We start from the raw sequence: 23,984 nt of genomic DNA on the forward strand, positions 1-23,984 counted from the left end.
TCACTCGCGACGGCGCCAACCCTTCTCGGCGAAAATTCGCAGCACGCACCTAGGCGACTCCGGCGGCCGACGAGCTTCCTCCTCCGCGGATTCTTCACCAGTCCGAGCTTCTCTCGGCAAGGAGAGCGCGCGGGCACAAGAAGAGGCCGAGAGTTGCAAGTTTCCAAACCCTAGAACCTTCTTCCTCCTTCGGTTAGGGGCTCATCCGAACCCTAGGTCTTCCTCCGGTTGTAAGTTCAAAACAGCGAGGTGAGTCGATACTCACCTGCAGTAGGATAGTTCCGGGTTCTTTTCCTTTTGTTTCGAATTTTTTTTGTGATGATTGTCGGTTTAGGGTTTTTGCCGTGAGTTGCTTGTTTCAGATTTGATCAGGATGTATAGTTAAGCATGTGGTTTATTTTCCGAAGCATGAAGTAGGGAGCAAGGAATTTATATTGCTGCCGTGAGTTGCTGTGCAGTTCAGAATTTGCTGTTCTAAGCAATGAGCATGAAGAACAATTAGGGTTTTAGGTTTCCAGTAGCAAATTCTATACCATTTGTAATCGCACACATTGCTTTGTGTTCATTGGGTTCTTCAGGATTTGGATTTCGGGTCTTTTCTTCTGTACAGCAGTGGGTGGCTGCATTTTATCTGATTGGGAGTGTAGCAGTTTGCAAGAGATGAGTTTAAGAATGCAAATCATTAGATAAGCAATGTTTAGAGTATTAGTGGTTATAACTTAACTTTATTAGTTTGCTGCCATGGAGACTTACCAATTGGTACCACCCGAACCAAGTCTCTGATAGCTTAAAATTGATAAGAACAATTTCATTAGATGTTTTTGTTTAGAGCCTTAGTTACTGCTGTGAACTTATATTAACCCTTACGGATTCTATTGGTTATTCCAGTAAGCACGAAGTTTCATTTTTCTCTTAGCTGCAGTTTGGTGTCATTCCTATTTTCGAGTGTACAGATTTGAAGTTACCATTCCCTTGATGAGCAAGAATAGTCCTTGTTCAAAATATGTAGTATTAGTTTCCTTGCGTATCATAGTATGAACAGCTCTGTTTAGAGCTTAGAACAGTTTCTCTTTTATCGAATATTCGCAAGCAAGAACAATTTCCTTTAGGGCCTAGAACAACCTTTCTTTATTTGCATTTCTGTTTGTGTAGCAATAGATGTACATGAACAGATTTTCTAGTTTTAAGTTGCATTCTTTTGCCCTATTTTGCAGCATGTTTAGGAAGCTTAAAGTTGCTTTCTTTTGCTCTATTTTATAGCATGATTAGTAAGTTCAGATTTGCTTTCCTTTGCTTTGTTTTATAACATGCTTAGAGAGTTCAGATCTGTTTCCCTTATGTTATTTTTATATAGCATGCTTGTTTGGTTGTAATTCTACACTTGATAGATATATCTACAGGATTTTAATAAGCTTTAATCAAGGAGTATGAGAAGTATAACTAAAGAAAAGAAAGAAAAGGCCAAGGCCTTAGGTAAATCCCAAAGTCAAGACTTTAGGGATTTTGGCACATAGGATGCTATTAAAATGCCAAGGCATTTAAAGAAGAAGTATTTAAGATAAAAAGTATTTTACTTTTAAGAAGAGGCTAGTACCCGACTTCCAAGGTTGTCGTTAAACAAATCCAGGTGTCCAATTCCAAGGTTTTGGCCCTGGTAAACCAAGGTCTGCTCTTTTAGGATTGGCGGCTCGCTACCCCAACCTATTAGGGAACGCGCATAAGATGGTACTATGCCTGGGCCCAAGAGAAGTTGATTATTATTTTCAAGAATTAAAGTATAAATTTTAAACAAGTGAAATAAAAGAATAAGATTAGAGTAAAAGAAGTAAGTTTCACTTTGTTTTAAAGATCAGCAAGTTTAGCTTTCTTTTATGCTAGCAGCTTTTACATGTTTAGTTTCTTACATGTTATTTATTTGCTAGTTGATGAGCATGTTTTGCTTTATATGTTAGCATTCCAGTTAGTTTGCTTTCTTTATTAGTTTATGAGCATGAGTAGTTATACAAGTTATCTTTTCTGTTAGTTGATTTCTTTGCTATTTATGAGCATGAGTAGCTTTACAGATTAGCATTCAGTTTTAGCATGTTTTTATTTGTATACATGCATATCGAGTTTTTGTGAGTTAGATAGCGCTCACTAAGCTTTATGCTTATAGACTGCACTTTCTCCTACTGCAGATAAAGAAAAAGGAAAGCTAATATGAAGGAAGGCGACAAGGAGATGCAAGAGGGGTGTGTGATGTCTGCACTATGGATGTTCTAGGGATCCTTGCGAATAAGATAAATTATGATTTGTTCTTTGAGTTAATTAAGACTTTATGTGTTAAGGAAATTTGATAACTGTTTATAAGGACACTTGATACTGTGTTTGCTATTCAGTTGTGGTTGTGGATTAGTTTTCCTTTATTGTTGCTGAGTTAGATTTATTATACTGCGTGGTTGTTAGTTATGTGTTCCAGCCGCTTGTGGCTGAGTATATATACTGCATGTATTGTTGAATATGGTCACCGGTACAGGGGAGACTCTGTCGAAATTTTTCGGTAGGGTTTCCATGTGGTTTTTAATCACACCGGTTAAGTAGAGTTAGTAGTTAAGTAACGGTCATCCTTAGAGAGTAGTAGTAGTAAGAAGGGTGGTCGTTACAGTTGGTATCAGAGCAGTTCCCATTCTCCAGCATCACACACACATCAGCATCATTCTTGCCGTCTTCAAGTAAGAAAGTATTTAAGTTTTCTTTCTTATGCTTTCCTTATTATTTGCAGTATAGAGTATTTGCTTGTATGCACTTTAGTAAGATAAAAGTTTGATTTTCTTTATTCATACATATGTATGTTTAGAAAGGATTATGTTTAGAAGGGATAAAGAATATATCAAGTTTTTCTTTTCTTTGCATAATTAGATGTCAAGAAGAGGACGCCCCCGTACCGCTCGTACTGAGGACCAGGCTCAGGAGAACGAAGAGCCCAGAGCAGCTGAACCAAATCTCGCTGAAGTTGTTGCTCAACTCCAGAGACAGGTAGCGGAGCAGCAGCAAGTGATCGTCAATCTGATGGCGACTCAGCAGCCAGTTCCTCCCACTCCTCCAACAATCACTGTGGAGACTCCAGTGGTGACTGAGGTTCCACCAGCCGTCCTGGAAGTCCCCACAGCACCTAGAAGACAAGAAGCATATCTGATACAGTGGCTGAAACTGAAACCAGAGAGCTTCTCAGGCACGACTGAGCCCTGGGATGCCCAGGCTTGGTTCAAGACACTGGAGAGCACCATGGAGCTTCTTGACTGGCCAGAAGTTGAGAAGGTCAAGTGTGCCTCATTCTGCCTATCTGGAGATGCTCGTATGTGGTGGGAAAGAGTTAAAAGCAAGAGAGCGATTAATCGGATGAGGTGACTTTGAGCGAGTTTTATGAGAATTCTTCCATCGGATCACCAATAAGCATTATGAGGAGTTCATAGAATTCAGACAAGGTGAACTGTCGGTGGAAGAAGCAAGAAGAAATTCAATAGGCTAGCTCGTCTCCCGGAGCTAGTAAGCACGGAAAAGGAACGAGTCGGACGATGCTCGTGATGAGGCCAGTGATAGCACTTAACGTGAGTAGTGGAGCTCATCGAGGCTCGGTGGCGAAGAGGCGGTCGAGAGCATTAGTTCTTGAGCACTATCTCGACATCGAGCACCGCAGCAAAAGTCGATCAAGATCGAAGATAAGACAGTGGGAGTCGAAACCTCGGCAAATAAGCGACTGGAAAGGCAAGGGTAACAAAAGGAAACTGGAACGGAGGTAACCAGAAAGGAGGACCAGCAAATAAGCAGACCAAGATTCCTCTCTGTTCTAAATGTGGAAGAACACATCCAGGAGCCTGTCTTTTGGGTAAGACTGGATGCTATGCATGTGGGCAGGAAGGACACATGGCTAGAGAATGTCCTAACAAGCTCAAAGCACCTCAGCCACAGCCAATACAATATGGAGGCAAACCTCAGCTACATTATATGCCTGCAACTCTAGAAGGACCTCAGATCAGTCAGGGAAGGTTGGAAGCCCCACCAGTTCCAGCCAGTGCCAGAGTATTCTCCCTCACCAAAGAAGAAGCTGCTAGTGCCTCCACGGTCGTAACAGGTCAAGTAGTTATTTTTCAGCATATAGCTACTGCACTATTTGATACTGGGGCGACCCATTCTTTTGTATCCATACCTTTTGCCAAAGAATTACAGGTACCTACAGAAAACATGAACTCCAAGTTCCTGACGACCCTACCTTCTGGGAAAGTCATGGAATCCGACCAGTGGCTTCGGGCTGTAAACCGTGAGCTATGTATAAATCTGGTGGTCCTCGCCATGCAGGATTTCGATATCATTTTGGGTATGGATTTCTCGGCAACTACAGTGCTTCAGTGGACTGCCGCAGAAGGAAAGTGATCTTTAGTCCAGATGAATCATCCTTTGAGTTCACAGGGGTGCCAAGGAAGAAGACCCGAAGTTCCTTTCTTCTCTGACCTCACCGGATGTTAGCTAAAGGGTGTCTGGTTTTTTCAGCACTGGAGTGCAGAAGAACAAGAAAGACCCAAGCGGGAGGAAGTTCGGGTAGTCTGTGAGTATCAGGTATTCCCGGAAGAACTACCGGACTACCTCCCAACAGAGAAGTGGAGTTTGAGATTGAATGGTACCCGTCCAATTTCAAAAGCTCCATCTCGCTTCAGCAGAGTGAAAGAACTACAGGAACAACTTGAGGCTTGACAAAGGCTTCATCCGCCTAGTCATTCACCATGGGAGCTCCGTGTTGTTCGTCAAGAAGAAAGGATCTATGCGGATGTGCATAGATTATAGAGCTCTAAATCAAGTGACAATCAAGAATAAGTACCCCTCCCGGGATCGATGACCTATTTGATCGGTTGAGAGGCGACAGTATTCTCAAAGATAGACCTGCGCTCTGGGTACCATCAACTAAAAGTGAAGAAAAGAGACATATCCGAACGGCTTAGGACCAGATACGGACACTCTGAGTTCGTAGTCATGCCTTTGGTGTGACTAATGCACTCGAGTTTCATGGACCGATGAGCAGTGTTCAGAGAATACCTTGACAAATTTGTCATTGTGTTCATCGGCGACATTCTAATCTATTCCAGAACCCGGAGGAGCATGACACGCATTTGAGGATAGTCTGCGAGACTCTTGACAAAAGCAACTTACGCTAAGTTCTCAAGTGCGAGTTACGGTTAGATCGGTGGCATTTCTAGGTCACATAATTTCTAAAGAAGGCATTCAAGTGGATCCAGCCAAAATAGAAGCGATCAACAACTGGAGTAGACCCAAGAACGCCAGGGAGATCAGAGCTTCCGGTTTAGCTGGGTACTACAGAAATTTGTGGAGGACTTTTCCAAGATAGCCTCTCCACTAACAGCCCTCACCAGAAAGAATAAGAAGTTTGAATGGTCGGATAAATGTGAGCAGAGTTTCCAAGAGCTCAAGAAGAGAGTGACCAGTGCTCCCTTCCAGAGAGTGACAAGAGTTTTGACATCTACAGTGATGCTTCCAAGATGGGTCTAGGAGCTGTACTCATGCAAGAAGGAAAAGTGATAGCTTATGCTTCCAGACAACTCAAAGATTATGAAAAGAACTACCCCACTCATGATCTTGAGCTGACAGCTGTGGTATTTGCACTAAAACTCTAGCGACATTATTTGTATGGCATTCAGTGCAGAATTTTCACAGACCATCAGAGTCTTAAGTACTTTTTCACTCAGAAGGACTTAAACATGAGACAGCGTAGGTGGCTGGAGTTGGTCAAAGACTATGACTGTGAAATCCTCTACCACCCAGGCAAAGCTAATAAAGTGGCAGATGCACTAAGCAGAAAATCCAGTGCATCCCTGATGTCTTTGTCATCATTAGCCCTACCACTGCAGAAGGAGTTGTCAGATTTTGGAATGGAAATTATTTATGGGCAACTCTCTGCATTGACCTTAGAGTCAACCCTGCTTGAGGATATACAGAGAAAGCAAAGTGAAGATCCTGATATCCAAAAGATTAAGCAAGGGATACGAGAAGAAGAAAATTCCGAATTTCGAGTATCAGACAGTGGAATTCTTTATCAAGGAAGTCGCCTGTGTGTTCCCAATGATGAAGAGCTGAGAAAGAAAATTTTAGAAGAAGCTCATAGTACACCTTACTCCATGCATCCTGGTTCTACCAAGATGTATCAAGACGTGAAACAGAGATTCTGGTGGTCTGGACTCAAAAGAGATGTAGCTAAATATGTCAGTACCTGCCTGACATGTCAGAGGGTCAAAGCAGAACACCAGAGACCAGGAGGAGTTCTACAGCCTCTTCCTATACCAGAGTGGAAGTGGGAAGACATATCCATGGACTTCATAACAGGTCTCCCAAGAACCACAAATGGATATGATGCGATATGGGTGATAGTGGACAGATTGACCAAGTCTGCTCATTTTCTAGCCATCAAGGTGTCTCATTCTATAGAGCAGTTAGCACAGCTGTATGTTAAAGAGGTGATCAGACTTCACGGAGTTCCTAAATCTATTGTTTCTGATAGAGATGGGCGCTTCACCTCTCATTTTTGGGAGTGTGTTCAGACTGCACTGGGCACCAAACTCAAGTTCAGCACAGCCTTCCATCCTCAGACTGATGGACAAACAGAGCGAGTAAATCAGATTCTAGAAGATATGCTCAGAGCTTGTGCACTAGATTTCAAAGGAAGTTGGTGCAAGTATCTATGCTTAGCTGAATTTGCCTACAACAACAGCTATCAGGCCACCATCAAGATGGCACCTTATGAGGCACTGTATGGTAGGAAGTGCAGATCACCCATTTGCTGGCAAGAAGCAGGTGAAAGAAGAGAGATGGAAGTGGAACTGGGCATTCAGACAGAGCTGATAGACGAGACAACTCAGGCTATTCAGAAGATCAGACAGAGAATTGAGACTGCCTAGAGTAGACAGAAGAGTTATGCTGACACACGCCGTAGGCCACTGGAATTCCAAGTAGGGGATTCAGTCTTTCTCAAGGTCGCTCCTATGAAGGGAGTGGTGAGATTTGGCAAGAAGGGCAAATTAAGTCCTCTCTATGTAGGACCTTACCTGATCATAGAGGATTGGGAAAGTAGCTTACAAGCTCGACTTACCACAAGACATGTCAGCAATACACAATGTATTTCATGTCTCCATGCTGAAGAAGTGTCTCCATGACCCGAGCCAAGTGATTCAGCCTCAGTCAGTGCAGATCCAAGAGGATCTTAGTTATGAGAGCAGACCTACACAGATAGTGGACAGAGCAGTCAAGAGACTAAGAAACAAAGAAGTACCACTAGTGAAGGTGGTCTGGCAGAACCAGAAGTACGAGGAAATCACTTGGGAGCGGGAGGACAGTATGAGACAGAAGTATCCAGAGCTATTCTAAGTTCGAGGACGAACTTTTTATAAGGTATGGGGGATTGTAACGACCCAATTTTCCCTATTTCAAGTTCTAAAAATCCATAAAAATATTTGGAAATACCTTTAAAATATTCTAGAGATTTTTAGAAATTTTTAGAGTATTTTTACGTAATTTTTGGAGTTCGTTTGGTATTTTTATCCAGAGGAAGAAGTTTTAAAAAATAAAATAAAATAAAAGAAAAATAGGTTTGTAGAAGCTAGGGTTCGAACCCAACTCCTCGGACCCAAGCACAACCGGCCCGACCAATCGAGCTAAGCTTGTTTTGTTAACTAAATATGGGAATAAATATATTTAAGGTATGGTAACTAATAAAAAATCTGAGTTATAAGAAAAGGGTTTAAGTTTTCCCGAACCCTAAAAGTTTCTCACCGAACCTTTCCTCCTCACTCGCGACGGCGCCAACCCTTCTCGGCGAAAATTCACAGCACGCACCTAGGCGACTCCGGCGGCCGACGAGCTTCCTCCTCCGCGGATTCTTCACCAGTCCGAGCTTCTCTCGGCAAGGAGAGCGCGCGGGCACAAGAAGAGGCCGAGAGTTGCAAGTTTCCAAACCCTAGAACCTTCTTCCTCCTTCGGTTAGGGGCTCATCCGAACCCTAGGTCTTCCTCCGGTTGTAAGTTCAAAACAGCGAGGTGAGTCGATACTCACCTGCAGTAGGATAGTTCCGGGTTCTTTTCCTTTTGTTTCGAATTTTTTTTGTGATGATTGTCGGTTTAGGGTTTTTGCCGTGAGTTGCTTGTTTCAGATTTGATCAGGATGTATAGTTAAGCATGTGGTTTATTTTCCGAAGCATGAAGTAGGGAGCAAGGAATTTATATTGCTGCCGTGAGTTGCTGTGCAGTTCAGAATTTGCTGTTCTAAGCAATGAGCATGAAGAACAATTAGGGTTTTAGGTTTCCAGTAGCAAATTCTATACCATTTGTAATCGCACACATTGCTTTGTGTTCATTGGGTTCTTCAGGATTTGGATTTCGGGTCTTTTCTTCTGTACAGCAGTGGGTGGCTGCATTTTATCTGATTGGGAGTGTAGCAGTTTGCAAGAGATGAGTTTAAGAATGCAAATCATTAGATAAGCAATGTTTAGAGTATTAGTGGTTATAACTTAACTTTATTAGTTTGCTGCCATGGAGACTTACCAATTGGTACCACCCGAACCAAGTCTCTGATAGCTTAAAATTGATAAGAACAATTTCATTAGATGTTTTTGTTTAGAGCCTTAGTTACTGCTGTGAACTTATATTAACCCTTACGGATTCTATTGGTTATTCCAGTAAGCACGAAGTTTCATTTTTCTCTTAGCTGCAGTTTGGTGTCATTCCTATTTTCGAGTGTACAGATTTGAAGTTACCATTCCCTTGATGAGCAAGAATAGTCCTTGTTCAAAATATGTAGTATTAGTTTCCTTGCGTATCATAGTATGAACAGCTCTGTTTAGAGCTTAGAACAGTTTCTCTTTTATCGAATATTCGCAAGCAAGAACAATTTCCTTTAGGGCCTAGAACAACCTTTCTTTATTTGCATTTCTGTTTGTGTAGCAATAGATGTACATGAACAGATTTTCTAGTTTTAAGTTGCATTCTTTTGCCCTATTTTGCAGCATGTTTAGGAAGCTTAAAGTTGCTTTCTTTTGCTCTATTTTATAGCATGATTAGTAAGTTCAGATTTGCTTTCCTTTGCTTTGTTTTATAACATGCTTAGAGAGTTCAGATCTGTTTCCCTTATGTTATTTTTATATAGCATGCTTGTTTGGTTGTAATTCTACACTTGATAGATATATCTACAGGATTTTAATAAGCTTTAATCAAGGAGTATGAGAAGTATAACTAAAGAAAAGAAAGAAAAGGCCAAGGCCTTAGGTAAATCCCAAAGTCAAGACTTTAGGGATTTTGGCACATAGGATGCTATTAAAATGCCAAGGCATTTAAAGAAGAAGTATTTAAGATAAAAAGTATTTTACTTTTAAGAAGAGGCTAGTACCCGACTTCCAAGGTTGTCGTTAAACAAATCCAGGTGTCCAATTCCAAGGTTTTGGCCCTGGTAGACCAAGGTCTGCTCTTTTAGGATTGGCGGCTCGCTACCCCAACCTATTAGGGAACGCGCATAAGATGGTACTATGCCTGGGCCCAAGAGAAGTTGATTATTATTTTTAAGAATTAAAGTATAAATTTTAAACAAGTGAAATAAAAGAATAAGATTAGAGTAAAAGAAGTAAGTTTCACTTTGTTTTAAAGATCAGCAAGTTTAGCTTTCTTTTATGCTAGCGGCTTTTACATGTTTAGTTTCTTACATGTTATTTATTTGCTAGTTGATGAGCATGTTTTGCTTTATATGTTAGCATTCCAGTTAGTTTGCTTTCTTTATTAGTTTATGAGCATGAGTAGTTATACAAGTTATCTTTTCTGTTAGTTGATTTCTTTGCTATTTATGAGCATGAGTAGCTTTACAGATTAGCATTCAGTTTTAGCATGTTTTTATTTGTATACATGCATATCGAGTTTTTGTGAGTTAGATAGCGCTCACTAAGCTTTATGCTTATAGACTACACTTTCTCCTACTGCAGATAAAGAAAAAGGAAAGCTAATATGAAGGAAGGCGACAAGGAGATGCAAGAGGGGTGTGTGATGTCTGCACTATGGATGTTCTAGGGATCCTTGCGAATAAGATAAATTATGATTTGTTCTTTGAGTTAATTAAGACTTTATGTGTTAAGAAAATTTGATAACTGTTTATAAGAACACTTGATACTGTGTTTGCTATTCAGTTGTGGTTGTGGATTAGTTTTCCTTTATTGTTGCTGAGTTAGATTTATTATACTGCGTGGTTGTTAGTTATGTGTTCCAGCCGCTTGTGGCTGAGTATATATACTGCATGTATTGTTGAATATGGTCACCGGTACAGGGGAGACTCTGTCGAAATTTTTCGGTAGGGTTTCCATGTGGTTTTTAATCACACCGGTTAAGTAGAGTTAGTAGTTAAGTAACGGTCATCCTTAGAGAGTAGTAGTAGTAAGAAGGGTGGTCGTTACACTGTCTTCTACAAAAAAAAAAGTATAAATGGATAGTATCCAATGTAATATGGGAATAAGGTGTACCAAATAACAGCTCCCTACTTGGGTAACATAAAAATAGACATGTAAATTGCCTCAGTCCTAAGTGATCTACTAGTAGAGTAGGGAAAAAGCTAAAATCTTTACCAGCTACTCTGGTAGAGAAGGACAAGTCATCTACCCTAACTAAATTATTATAAAATTATACATATAGGGCTATATTAACCGACTGGTTATAGTAAACCAGTCTATCTAAACGATAGTATGCAATAATCTCAATAATACTCGTGTAATGACTAGTGAAATAAGCCCTATTTAGATACTTATTTTTAAGAGGAGCATATGTATGATCTAAAAAATCTTAGACTAAGTTGCTCAATAGGAAATTTATTATCTTTGGAGGGGGGATCACTAATAGTAGCAATAGGCGGATTAACGATCCATTTTTTTCCTAAACAAATAGATATTGTACAATAAATTCAAGAAACATTGCAAATACGAAAAACATTATGGAAATATTCAAATTTAGGGATTACCTAGGAGTCATTGTAGGCTAAAAAGAAAGGAACACATGAAAGAGTGGTGAAAATGTGGGCTTGGATGGCTGGAAGGCGCCTTCGATGAAGAATAGAAATGACAAAGTTTCGGTTCTGTTCGTAGTTTATATCTGATTGGAGGTGCCTCTGTTTGATGGAACCTTCAATCATGGAACTAGGGTGCCTTCGATGTTTGGAGGTGCCTCAGTTGTGTTTCGACGAGAATTTTGCCACCTCTTTACGATGTGCCTTGGTTGTTCCGAGGCACTTCGAATAGACATGCGATGTATTTTACTGTTTTGATGGGGGGACACCTTTGATCTTTCGAGGTGCCTTCAACTTTTTTTTTAAAAAGTTTTAATTAGATTTAATTAATTTAAGTCTAGTTAAAATTTAATTTAAGTTTAATTAGGTTTAATTAAGTTTAAATAGGTTTAATTAAGTTTAATTAGATTGAATTAAGTTTAATTTTTAGTTTTAAGTTTAATTTAATTAAGTTTTTAAGTTTTAATTAAGTTTAAGTTAATTAAGTTTTTAAGTTTTAATTATATTTTTATATTCCAAGTTAAAGTTTTTTAGTCTGTGTCATCCATAATAATTGTGCTACGCATTCGCCCATTATTATATATTCTACTTCAGTAGTAGATAAATCAATATAGCACTATTTTATACTAAATTGGCTAACAAGTGGTGGTCCAAGGAGTTGGTATCACCACTTGTACTTTTTCTATCCAATTTATAGCCGGCATAATCTGAGTCATGAAAATTCTATAAGTTCAAAGTATGTTGTCCTAGGGTACCACATTCTTACATTAATTGTGCCTTTTAAATATCTAAAGATTCCTTTAACATTAGTTAGGTGAGATTACATAGCACAAGTTTGGTATCTTGTAAACATATTAACCGTAAATAAAATGTTGAGTCGGCTTGTAGTTAGGTATAAGAGGCTACCTATGATACTTCTGTAGTATTTAAGGTCAACTAATTTTCCATTTGGATCATTATCTAATGTTATATTGGTTATCCTTGGTGTTTTGATTTCCATAGTATTTTCCATTCCAAACCTTTTAAGTAATTCTTTTGTGTATTTTTGTTGATATACATAATTACTTTCTTTAGTTTGTTTGATTTGTAAACCAAAGAAAAATGTTACATCACCCACTAGACTCATTTCAAATTCTTGTTCCATTAAAGTTATAATTTTTTGTAAAAATTTTGAGTTTGTTAATCCAAAAACTATGTCATCTACATATACTTGGATTATAAAAATATTTGACTCAAAGTTTTTTATAAAAAGAGTTGAGTCAACTCATCCTTGATTGAATTCTTTGGATATCAGATATGTAGATGATCTTTCATACTAGGCCCTAAGTGCTTATTTTAGACCATATAATACTTTTTTTTAATTTGAATATATGGTCAAGATGATCTATACTTCCAAACCCAAGTGATTAACCTACATAAACTTTTTCGTTGATTAGTCCATTCAAGAAAGAAGATTTAACATCTATTTAGTAGAGTTTGAATCTTTTATGGGCTACATAACTCAATAACATTCTAATGGATTCAAGTCTGACTATTGAAGCATAAGTTTTATCATAGTTAAGTCCCTCTACTTGACTAAATACTTTAACTACTAATCTTATTTTATTTCTTACAGTTTATTTCTAAATATCCATTTTTTCTATGAATTTTTTATTTTTAGGCAAAGGTACTAAGTCTCAAATCTTATTTCGTTCAAATTGAGTCAATTTTTCTTGCATGACTATAATCCAGTCTGGGTTAAGTAGTGACTCTTCTACTATTTTAGATTCAATTTTCGATATTAATATAATTTAACTTAGGTTTCTAAATGATGATGTAGTTTGAACCCTTAGGTATGGGTTACCTAATATTTGTTCAATTGGATGGTCAAAACTAACTCTTATTATTCTTGAATCAGTTTGTTCTTGTTGATTCTCTTGTGGTTGATCTTGTTCATCTTCTTGATCTTCTATTTGGTTTAGGTTTTTACTAGCTCCCTCTTGATCAGTGTTAGATCTAACAAAGTCTATTGGTTGATATTGAGTTTGATTTTGGTTAGGTTCTTTAGAGTTAGAATTTTATAAAATTTTATATTTATTGTTTCTTCAATCCTTAGTGTATTTTATTATAAACTTTATAAGTAAGTATTCTCTTGTATTTAATATATATACTGAACATCGAAACATTTTAAAATATTTAATGTTAGGTATTTTATCATAATAAATTTCATAAGAGGGTTTATTATGTTTTTTAATTTATAGTTGTTCTATTTTAGACATAGCAAGTTGTGCTAACAACTTCAACCCAAAAGTACTTGGATAGTTGGTATTCATTAAACATTATTCTAGTGGCTTCTTGTAGGGTTCTAATTTTCCATTTCACTATTCTATTTTGTTGAGGTGTTTTAAGACATGAAAATTCATGATGATAACCATTTTTCATGAAAAAATTATTAAACCTATAGTTTTTAATTTCACCGCAATTATCACTCCTAATTCTTTTGATTTTTAATTTTTTTATTTTCTATTTGTTTATAAAAATTACTAAAGGTTTCAAATGTTTCATCTTGTTACACTACTGCAAGTGCATGGTTATCGTCAAGCAATAAAAATATCGATCCCACATGGACTGTTAGTTAAACACTAGTTAACTTCGCAAGATGAGCTATCTAGATGGTTGAAAGATTGGTTAAGAGCTTGAAGGCAAGAGAGAATGAGAGAGAGAGAGAGTTGGGAGAGAGAGAGAGTTAAGATATCAATAAGAGAGAGAGAGAGAAGTTAGTTTGGGGGAATGATTCTAAGAGTTCGATTTCACTATGATGCTAGTTAATGTTCCAATGCATTGTTCATCTCATTACCTCCATGCCTATACTTTATAGGATTTCTAACTAAAGTTTGGCTCAATCCTACTAAGAATGTACTAGAAAGTTTATCGAAGTTCTAACGCTATCAAATAAAGAAGCAACTTTAGAAAGTCCAGTTAAAGGGTTATCCTAAGTCCCCCCAGTCATACAATCCTAGAGTGATCCACTTTACTTCCTAATGGTAGATTAACACAACTAAGTAGAAGAGGTAACCTAGAAAGTCCGATTAAATGATTATCCTCCAGTCATACAAATCTAGATTATACACGTCACTTCCTAACATTAATTTGTGAGAAACCCTTTAAACTCTAATTAGATACTCTTTTGTAATGAATCAGTTTTTTTTATAAGAGGATCATTATAGAAAGTCTTCTTAAAGGTTTATCCCCTATTATAGGACTCCCTGGTCATAGAATCTAGTACTTCTCTATTGGATGACCAATCCACCACAATCCATATGCATATACCATACACACATTTCGTCAAACATGTACTAGGCAAAACACACATAGAACATAGCATAAACACTTCATTGAATAAGGAAATGTCCAAATATATAGTTCATACATCAACAACATATTATAAATACTCCCTATATCCTAAGAATGGGAGAATATACTCCATTACAAGGGAGTACAACCAAAGGATGAAGAAAATTGCAAACTACAACTCAATATATAGAAATAGAGAGAAGAGAATACTTATCCTTGAAGCCTGATGTCTTTAGAGGTGTTCTCTTGCTCTGGAAGTGGACAGATGATGTAGATTAACGAAGATGGAAACTCTAGGGTTCCCCCAATGGGGGAGAACCCTTCTCTAAGGAAAGGGGCAGCGCCCCAAGCTAAAGATGAGTGAAAAAGGGGAGAAAACCCCTTTTATAGATAGGGGCACGACCCCTGCCTGGGTCGTGTCACAGCCGTGCCTCTGGGCACAACCAGAGCATGAATCCACTCTAGAAAGGAGACACGACTATGTGATTTCACACGATCCCCATATGAAAAGCTATTAGTGGAGGTACAACTTGCTCCTTGGAAGACACACGGCTGTGTCTCATGGCCCTGGTGAAAGACATGGCTATGTCTTATGTCCCTGGTAAAAGACATGGTCGTATCTCATGCCCTTGGTAAAGTAGACATGGCTATGTCTCGTGGAAACGTCTTTTAGCTCATCTAAATGTGGTTTCTTTGGTTGAAGTTTGAAGAAAAGTTTTAGATCTTGAAGTTATTTACATTTTAGTGTTTGGAATAACCCATAACTCTAATGGAGCAAAAGGTTATGACCGTTTTACTTTCAGTCCATAATATAAAAAATTGACACGACCGTGTCTAAAAAAAAGACACAGCTATGCCTAAGAGGCACGACCAAGCCTTGGGTTATGCCAGATTTCACATGGCCATGCCACATAAGCATGACCCAGACATTTTGGAGGCTCTAAACTCTATTTTAGCTTCATTTCCCATCGAATTTCTTCTGTAGGAACATGCATGTGTCAAGGAACATGATTAGAGTGCATTTCTTGATTAAAACTTCAATTTAAAAGTCTTTTCCTTCATGTATATTTTGTGTGTTTGGCTAGCTCATGTTGAGTCTTTTTCCGCTCCATTCTTCATTCCAAATTGCGTCTTGTCAATCAAAACAAGAAAAGAGAACATCTATAAAGAAATAGAATAGAAGTAAGACATTATAATGCAATAGGATGAAATAAACACAGATTATATGGATGAAATAAAAGTAGATGTGCATCAAATAATGCTTAAAAATATATATAACATACGTACATCACACCCCCAGACTTAAACTCTTACTTATCCTCAAGCAAAAACTGTAATATAAGCTTATATGGTTAAATAGTTCTTCGTAATTTCTAGTGAATCAATCTAATTCTATCAAATAATTTTATTGGTAAGTAAGATACAAAAAATAGTTTGAATATGACCTAAGAAATAGTTCTCCATGCTCAGTGTAATAAGTGACCTAAAATTTTTAAATTTTAATCCCTAAGCCTAGTCAACTCATCATAGGACTGTGTTCCTTATGCTTCTAGTAATAGAAACTTACCTGTCACACACATGGTTTATATTTCTCAAACTACATAAGGTCTCAAAGGACTTGGAATTAAAAGAAACCTAACATTTATTTTCCCAGTAACCTAATTCGATTTCAAAAGGGTAAATTATTAGTTTTCACTCACAATAGCTATTTTCTATCCCTTATTCAAATGATAATTCTTTTTGGTACTTTAAAAGTGTAGTACTAATACAAATGTAAATATAAAACTACAAATGCAAGGGTTTAAATTTTCCAAGTGAGTTGCCATAATCTGAAATCATCCAGTAACCAAAATGTAATTGGGAGGACACCTCAAAAACATAAGTACTAGTCTAGTTTTATGAAACATGACTATTTTCAGAGTTATCTACCGTCAAAATTAGGCATAGAGATCTGAAAATAAAACCCATAGTCAAACTCTTACAGTAAAAATATTGCTCACTTCATGCTAACATAGATAGAAAAAGATAGATCACTAAACATACTATCACCATAAGTCAGCAATAAACCACATAAAATCTAGAACAAGTGTGCTACTATTTTTACATTAAGAAATAAACAATCATAATGTGATGAATGATGCAACTACACAATAATTATTATGCAAAAAAAAAAACTAACTGAAAACTAAACTATAACCCAACACATCTTCCAAATAAACTTTTTATTGTCCTAATGAAAATAAGAAATATAGTGTGGAGGAAGGTTTTTTATTATGCAAATAGAAAACTAATTGAAAACTAAACTACAAACCAACACATCCCCTAGACTTAAACTTTTCATTGTCCCAATGAAAATAAGAAATATAGTATGGAGGAGGTTTTGAAGTTAGAGAAGTTACTAAGTAGTGAACTCCAAATGGTTGAGGCATTCACGTGCTAAAAATACTCCTCTATTTGATATTCATGTTCCTCTATAACTTTATGTTGGTGCAATCATCTTCCAGGGTTTTGATGTTTGATAATATACCTAAGTCTGGTCAGTTTGACCAAGGGTTTATCCAAACAGAACTTAATGTTTGGAAGAGAGAAGTCTAGTCAGGACTAGATGACTAGCAAAAGTCCTAACTTAGGCAAGGGTAAGTCCTAGTGAGTGAAGCCAGACAGTGGAAATCCTAGGGGGAGGTATCCTTAGGTGGTGGAAGTCCTAGTTAGTAAAGCTAGGCCCTAGTGAGTGAAGCTAGTTGGTGAAAATCCTAGGGGAGGTGACCTTAGGTGGTGGAAGTCCTAGTGAGTGAAGCTAGGCAGTGGAAATCCTAGGAGCAGGTAACCCTAGGTAAAGGTAAAGTCTTGGATGTTGTCCAAGTATGAAGCCTAGTAGGTTGGGTAAACTTACAAGAGTGTGGCTTAATCCTAAGGGATTGACCCTTAGGTGGTAGACTTGGAGGAGGGACCTCCAAGCAAAAGGTAAGTCTATTGGGTCAGATAGACTTACAGATATATGCTAGGTTATTTATTTATGTTTGTATGATTGTTTTGTAAGAATCTGTAGCTGGAAGCAAAACAGAGAGATGAAAAACATAAATGGATGAACCAGACCTGACTCGGGTCGAACCGGACCCAAATCGGTTCAATAGACCGAACCAGCGATTTGGTAGAACGACTGGGCTTGGTCCAAAATTGTTGAGTTGTGAAATATTGATATGGAAGATGATGTGGTAAAAGATCTGGTTTATCTTTATGATTTGATTGAGGATAAGGATAAGCTAGATGATTTGAATAGAAATAAGGCTTGATTCATATATTGCTTTATCCAGATATGCTTCATCTAGATAAGAGTTGATCCAGATAAGGATCTGATCCAACTCTATAAAAGAAGATGAAGGCTCTACGTTCAAGACATCGCTTCTACTACTACTCATATTCGGTGTGCTCAAAAGGAAGGCTACAACGCGAAGCTTTGCTACCGGGGAAGCTCTAGGAAGGATGCGCTGCGCTCAGGACTTCCAAATCGACTCAACAAAGTTTTTGTTTGTGTTTCTTTTATTACAAGTTGTATTTACTTTCATTCTTTTATGCTTGTATTTGATAAACTGTAAGACGGGTTTCTCTGCCTCCGGAAAGTTTCCGGATCGAATCATGCTTGAGTGGGTAGGCCTTGGACGTACTGACCCTGGGGGGTTGGGAACCAAGTAAATCTCGCGAGTATTATTTTTTCTGTACTTTATTTTATATTCTGCTGCTACTAACGACTTTGATATGAAGAATGGACGAAATCAAAAATACGACAAGTCGAGATTCACCCCCCCCTCTCTCGACCACACAGATCCTACAATTGGTATCAGAGCAAGAGGCTCTGATTGGACTAATCGCTAACAGAGCAAGCAGACCACGATTTGAGGGGGAGAAGGGTAAACAGGTAATTTTATTTAATGTCAAATTTTAAATTACATATTATATGCTTCAAGTACAGGGAGAGAGGACACTATAAAAATAAGTGTCCTACTCGTAAGAATTGAACAACACCACCGGTGATAATGGAGGAATCGATGCTCGGAGTTCGAAGGAGCAAAGATCACATCAAATGTTTCAAGTGCTAAGAGTTTGGATACTATAAGAACCGCTGCCCGATAAGGAAAATTATGAAAAAGGTTAATAATTTTATATTTCATGTAAATCCGATTTTTTTCAATCGTCGTACATTCGAAAATAGGTTAATAAATTTGCATGAAGATATTATTTCTAAAATTACCCCTATACATCATAATTTAGAGAATCATTTTTGCAATAAATTAAATAATATTGTGCATGATAAATTAGATTTAAAAATTTTGAATAATTCTGATAATTTAAAATTTAATTTAATTAATAAAAATATTCACATGAAAAATTTAAATTCATATAATTGTGATAATTCAAAATTAAATTTAATTAATAAAAATTTTAATCCTAAAAATTTAAAATCAAATATTTAAAATTCAGAAATAATTAAAATTATTAAAAACTCAACTAAAGAAAATGACCAAATTAATATTGATGAAATTGACAAAATACTTAATAAAATATTTAATTCAAATAATCTAAAGAAACATTTTAAAAAAAAGTTAATCTAAACAACTCAAATTTAAGTAATAAAATTAATTCAAATTTAATTAAAAATTCAACTAAGAATGATGAAGATAATTTAGTTTGAAAAATTCAAATAGCTTAATTAATAATCAAGATAAATCTAACCTAATAAATATTAATAATTCAACCAACCAAGATAAAATTTTAATTAATTCAAATTCTGATCTTAAAAATTTTAATAACTTGGAATTAAATAATGAATTAATTAATCAAGATAATCCTAAAAATAATTTGATCAACTTTAATCTTAAAAATTTAAAATTAAATATCAAAATTTAAGAAAATAAAACCTCAAATCTTAACAACATGAATTATGATCTTGATCATAATTTTTTAAATAATAATTCTGAAAATTCATACAATAATTCTGAATATTTAATTATTAGTTCTGAAAATTTAAATAATAATTCTGAAAATTAAATTAATAATTCTATAAATTCAAATAATTATTCTGGAAATTTAATTATTAATTCTGAAAATTTAAATAATAATTCTAAAAATTTAAATAATAATTCTGAAAATTAATAATAAATCTAAAAATTCAATTATTAATTAGGAGAATTTAATTAATAAATCTAAAAATTCAGACTTAATTAACTTAACAAATTCAAATAAATTAATTAATAAAAATATTAAAAAATAAAAAAATATTTAATCAAGAAAATGACCAAGTTAATCTTGAACTAGATAAGATTACACAAAATCTTAATAAAATTTTTAATTTATTTGGTGAAGATAATTCAAATTCTAACTTAATTAACATTCCAACTAAACAAGATAAATATAAGTTGAATAAATCAAACTTAGTTAATAATTCAGAGTTAAATATTAAATTAATTAATAATCAAGATAATCTTGGAGATAACAATTTAAAAGATAAGATAAATTCTAATCTTATAAATTTAAATCTTAAAAATTCTAAATTAAAACTCAAAAATTCAGAAATCAAATCTATAAATTTTAATTCAAATGTGAATGGTAAAAATTTAAATTTAATTAAATATAATAAAGTACCTTTTAATTATGAAACAATTAATAATTTAAGTCTTAAAAATTCAAAATTAAATTTTAAAAATTTAGGAACTAAAAATTCAAATATTAATAATTATAATTTAATTGCAAAAAATTCGAACCTAATAAATTATAATAGTGTACTATTTAATTATTAAAATTGAATAATAAATTTAAATTTAAATATAAAAAATTAAGAAATAGAATCTACTAATTTTTACAAAGTAAACCAAAATTAAAATTGAACATAATAATAAAATAAATAAAAGTTTGATAAATTCAAATCAAATGATAAACTCTAACTTAAATACAATAACTTTGAAATTAAATCTATAGATATAATTATTAAAAATTATATTATTCAACAATCAAGATAAAACTAATCTAATGGTTTAACCAACGAAGATAAAATTTTAATTAAAATAAATCTAAATATAATTTGATTAATTCCCATCTTAATTCAAAATTAAAACTAAAAATTTGAAAACAAATCTTAAAAATTTAGAAGATAAAAGTTTAAATTTTAATTATAATTTAAATACATTAACTCAGTATAATAGAGCTATAAAAATAAAGATTAAAATTCAAAATTAATTTTCATAATTCAACCCGATAAACCAACAAATTTTTAGCAAGTATATATTCAAAAGTTAAATCAAAACTAATTAATAAATCTTACCCAATGAAATAATTAAAATGTGTCAAAGTGGGTGACACACTTATGGGTTCATACAAAATGTATCAAATCGAGAATTTGATGCATCCTTAGAAATCAATTATAAATTGCTTGACTTGTTTGACACATGCATACTTGCCATGTATATGCATTGATGTGGTCAACCAAGTTAAGTTAGGTCATGTATATTTGATCCTTGTGTTTAAGTGTGATGGAGCTTAGGAATTCAAGAAGTTAAGTGGAAGACGTAGCTAGCGAGAAAGATGATACGGAAAAAAGAGTCGACATGCTCGGTGTATCTGAGAGATAAGATGTTACGGAAGAGTATACCGGTGGAAAAGAAGGACAGACACGACATCCGAGGGATGAGAAGCCATGGAGGAAGTCTGCTCGAGGATAAGCTCGGAGTTGGGTTCGGATGAGCTCAACTCCGGATAGCCGGAGCATCACCCACACAAGAAGAAATCAGCTTATGGGAGTTGATTTGTCTTCTACCTTTTGAAAGACACCTTCAATTAACAATGCGAAAGCGCCTTCCTGCCCATGGAAGGTGCCTTCCCTAGCCATTACCCAAGAATAATGTTTTATCCTTTGGGGGGGGGGAGATAAAGTTTATCTGATGGAAAACACCTTTGACTCCTTTGAAGGCGGCTTCAACCTGCGGATAATATTTTTTAGGGGTTATAAAATGACCCCTGGAGTTAGGGAATATACAAGAACTTTTGTACTTATTTCCTAGCACATTTCTGAGCATTCAACGAGTGTAAAAGGCTTGTCCGCCTACACGAAGGAGATCTTTTTAGTGCTTTCTTTTACCTTGGATTAACAACCACCTAGATTGTAACCAAGTAATTTCTTAGTCTCTTTTATTTTATTGATTGTTCAATTTCTTTTTTTTAAGTGTGCTACTAATCTGAATTAAAAGATCGAGAATGGTGCAACTTTGTTTTGTACAAGTAATTCACCCACTTCTTGCCGGTCGCGCTGCTCCAATAGGATTCACTATCCCCGCCAATGAAGAAGGAATACCACTAGAATGTGACAAATGAGACATCCCAAATAAAGAAGAAGATCAAGGGCGATACTAAAGCCACTCTAATCCTGCAGTGCGATTTGACCAAGGAGGAACTAAATAGGGTTGGACCGTTTATCAGCGCAAAGGACCTATGAGAGAAGCTGATTGAGCTACATGAAGGGGCTTTCTATACGAAGGTATGTAAAAGAGATTTACTTTTAAATAAGTTATATAATATCAAAATGAATGATGGATAATTAACAAGCCAGCTCCAGGCTTGGATCCAAGAACTACTTAACAATCTACACTCAATCGGACAACCAATCAAGAACCAGGATGTAATTAGGTATGTGCACAAAATCTTTTCTAGGAATACCCTATGGGCATCTATGGTATATGCCGATAAGGTTTCCAAGGACCTTTCAATTATTAGATTAGACAAGTTTTAGTAATATAAACAATCTAATGCTACACCCGCCGAGAAAGGTATTGCTCTAATTACGAATAAAAGAAAGACTAAAGAGCTAAAGCAAAAGTGCCGAACCAAAACAAATCCAAAGACAAATCATATCCAAAAGACGATGAGGAGATCACCTCCAAACTAGTTAATCCAGTTCAAAAAATGTTAAAAAAGAAGGAGTTCACCAAGCATGAAATCAAAAAAGTGATCCAACTAAAGATGAAGGAAAAATCAGAGATGAACAACTACACGTGCAATGAAAAGGGACATTCAAGGCAGAATGTCCAAACCTGAAGAAAGACAAGAAGCAATGAAGAAAGAAAGCACTAAAAGCAACTTGGGATGAGTTATCATCAGAATAGTCAAATGAGGAAGAACAAGCTCAAGCAAGCTTTCTAGTACTAATGGCGCGAGAACAAGTGGCCAAGATTGAGATCAAGCCTGAGTCCAGATCTGAATCCAAAATTGAGTTCGAGACTAGCCACAGATTCATATATGTTTTAGACGATCCAAAATCTGAGGTAGACTCTCCTTTAGTTAACAAATTATATACTTTAATTTATGATCGGACTCAAGAGCTAGCCAAATTCAATATTTGAGTTAAGTCACTCTAAAAGGAGATAAAAACCCTTAGGAAAAAAACTGACCCAAGCTCTTTAATTGAACAAGTTCAAATTAGAACTTCAACTCAAGTCCAATAACTTGAGGAAGAAAATTCTACTTTGAAAGTTTAATTCAAAGAACTTAAAAGGTCATTGGAATAGTTCACTTCGGACTCCCAGTACCTTGATATGATGCTTGGAATTCAAAGGGTCTTATACAATCAATCCAGACTCGGATATAAGGTTAAAACTCGATTCAAGGCGTATCTATCTTTAGGAAATTGAAATGTTAAAAATTGAATCCAAACATGGGTCCTTAAATCAAGCTTGGTTAATCAAGATGGTCCAAATCAATATTGGATCTTTGAGAATCAAATTTACTACGTAGATATACTTTATCGAAGTTATGACTAGGGGGAGTCAATAAAAATATTTTTTACTTGTTAATTAAAATGCATGATTGTTTAATTTATTTGTTTTATGAACATTTAGTTTATTTTTGCTTAATTTAGAATGGTTAAATAATAATATATGCTTGATTGACATTTGCCCAACATGTTAGAAAATTTAAAATGGGTGAAATATTAAGTTAAAATCAATAATACATAATTAATTAATTTGAAATTAAATCAACACCTGAATTAATTAATCCGAAATTAAAATTCAAAATCCTAATTAATTCAAAGTTAAATTAAAATTTAAAATTAAATTAAAATTCTAATTAATTCCAAATCAATTTATAACTTAAGTTAATTAAACTTAATAAATCTATTATAATTAATTAATAATTCTAACTTAATTAATAATTCTAACTTAATTAAACTTAATTAATAAATCCAACGTAATTAAACTTAATTTATAATTCTAATTTAAATAATTAACCCTAATTAACAATTCTAAATCATATATTTAAACCATAATTAATAATTCTAAATTAACCTTAATTAACAATTCTAACTTAAACTCGATTAACAATTCAAACACAAATAATTCAAATTCAATTAAAAATCTTAACTTAATTAATTTGAGACTTAATTAAAATTTGAATAAGTCAAATTAAAATTTGTTTAATTTTAATATATTTTTTTACTAACCCAAGTGTTTGGAATAGATCTAGGTGCCCTGAACCAAATGAACCCAGGCGCCCGAACGACCTCCAAGCACCCTAAATGTTGGCGGTAAAACTCCCAT

This window comes from Zingiber officinale, chromosome 6A, assembly GCF_018446385.1.
Source record: "Zingiber officinale cultivar Zhangliang chromosome 6A, Zo_v1.1, whole genome shotgun sequence".
In the NCBI taxonomy this organism is placed as follows: Eukaryota; Viridiplantae; Streptophyta; class Magnoliopsida; order Zingiberales; family Zingiberaceae; genus Zingiber; species Zingiber officinale.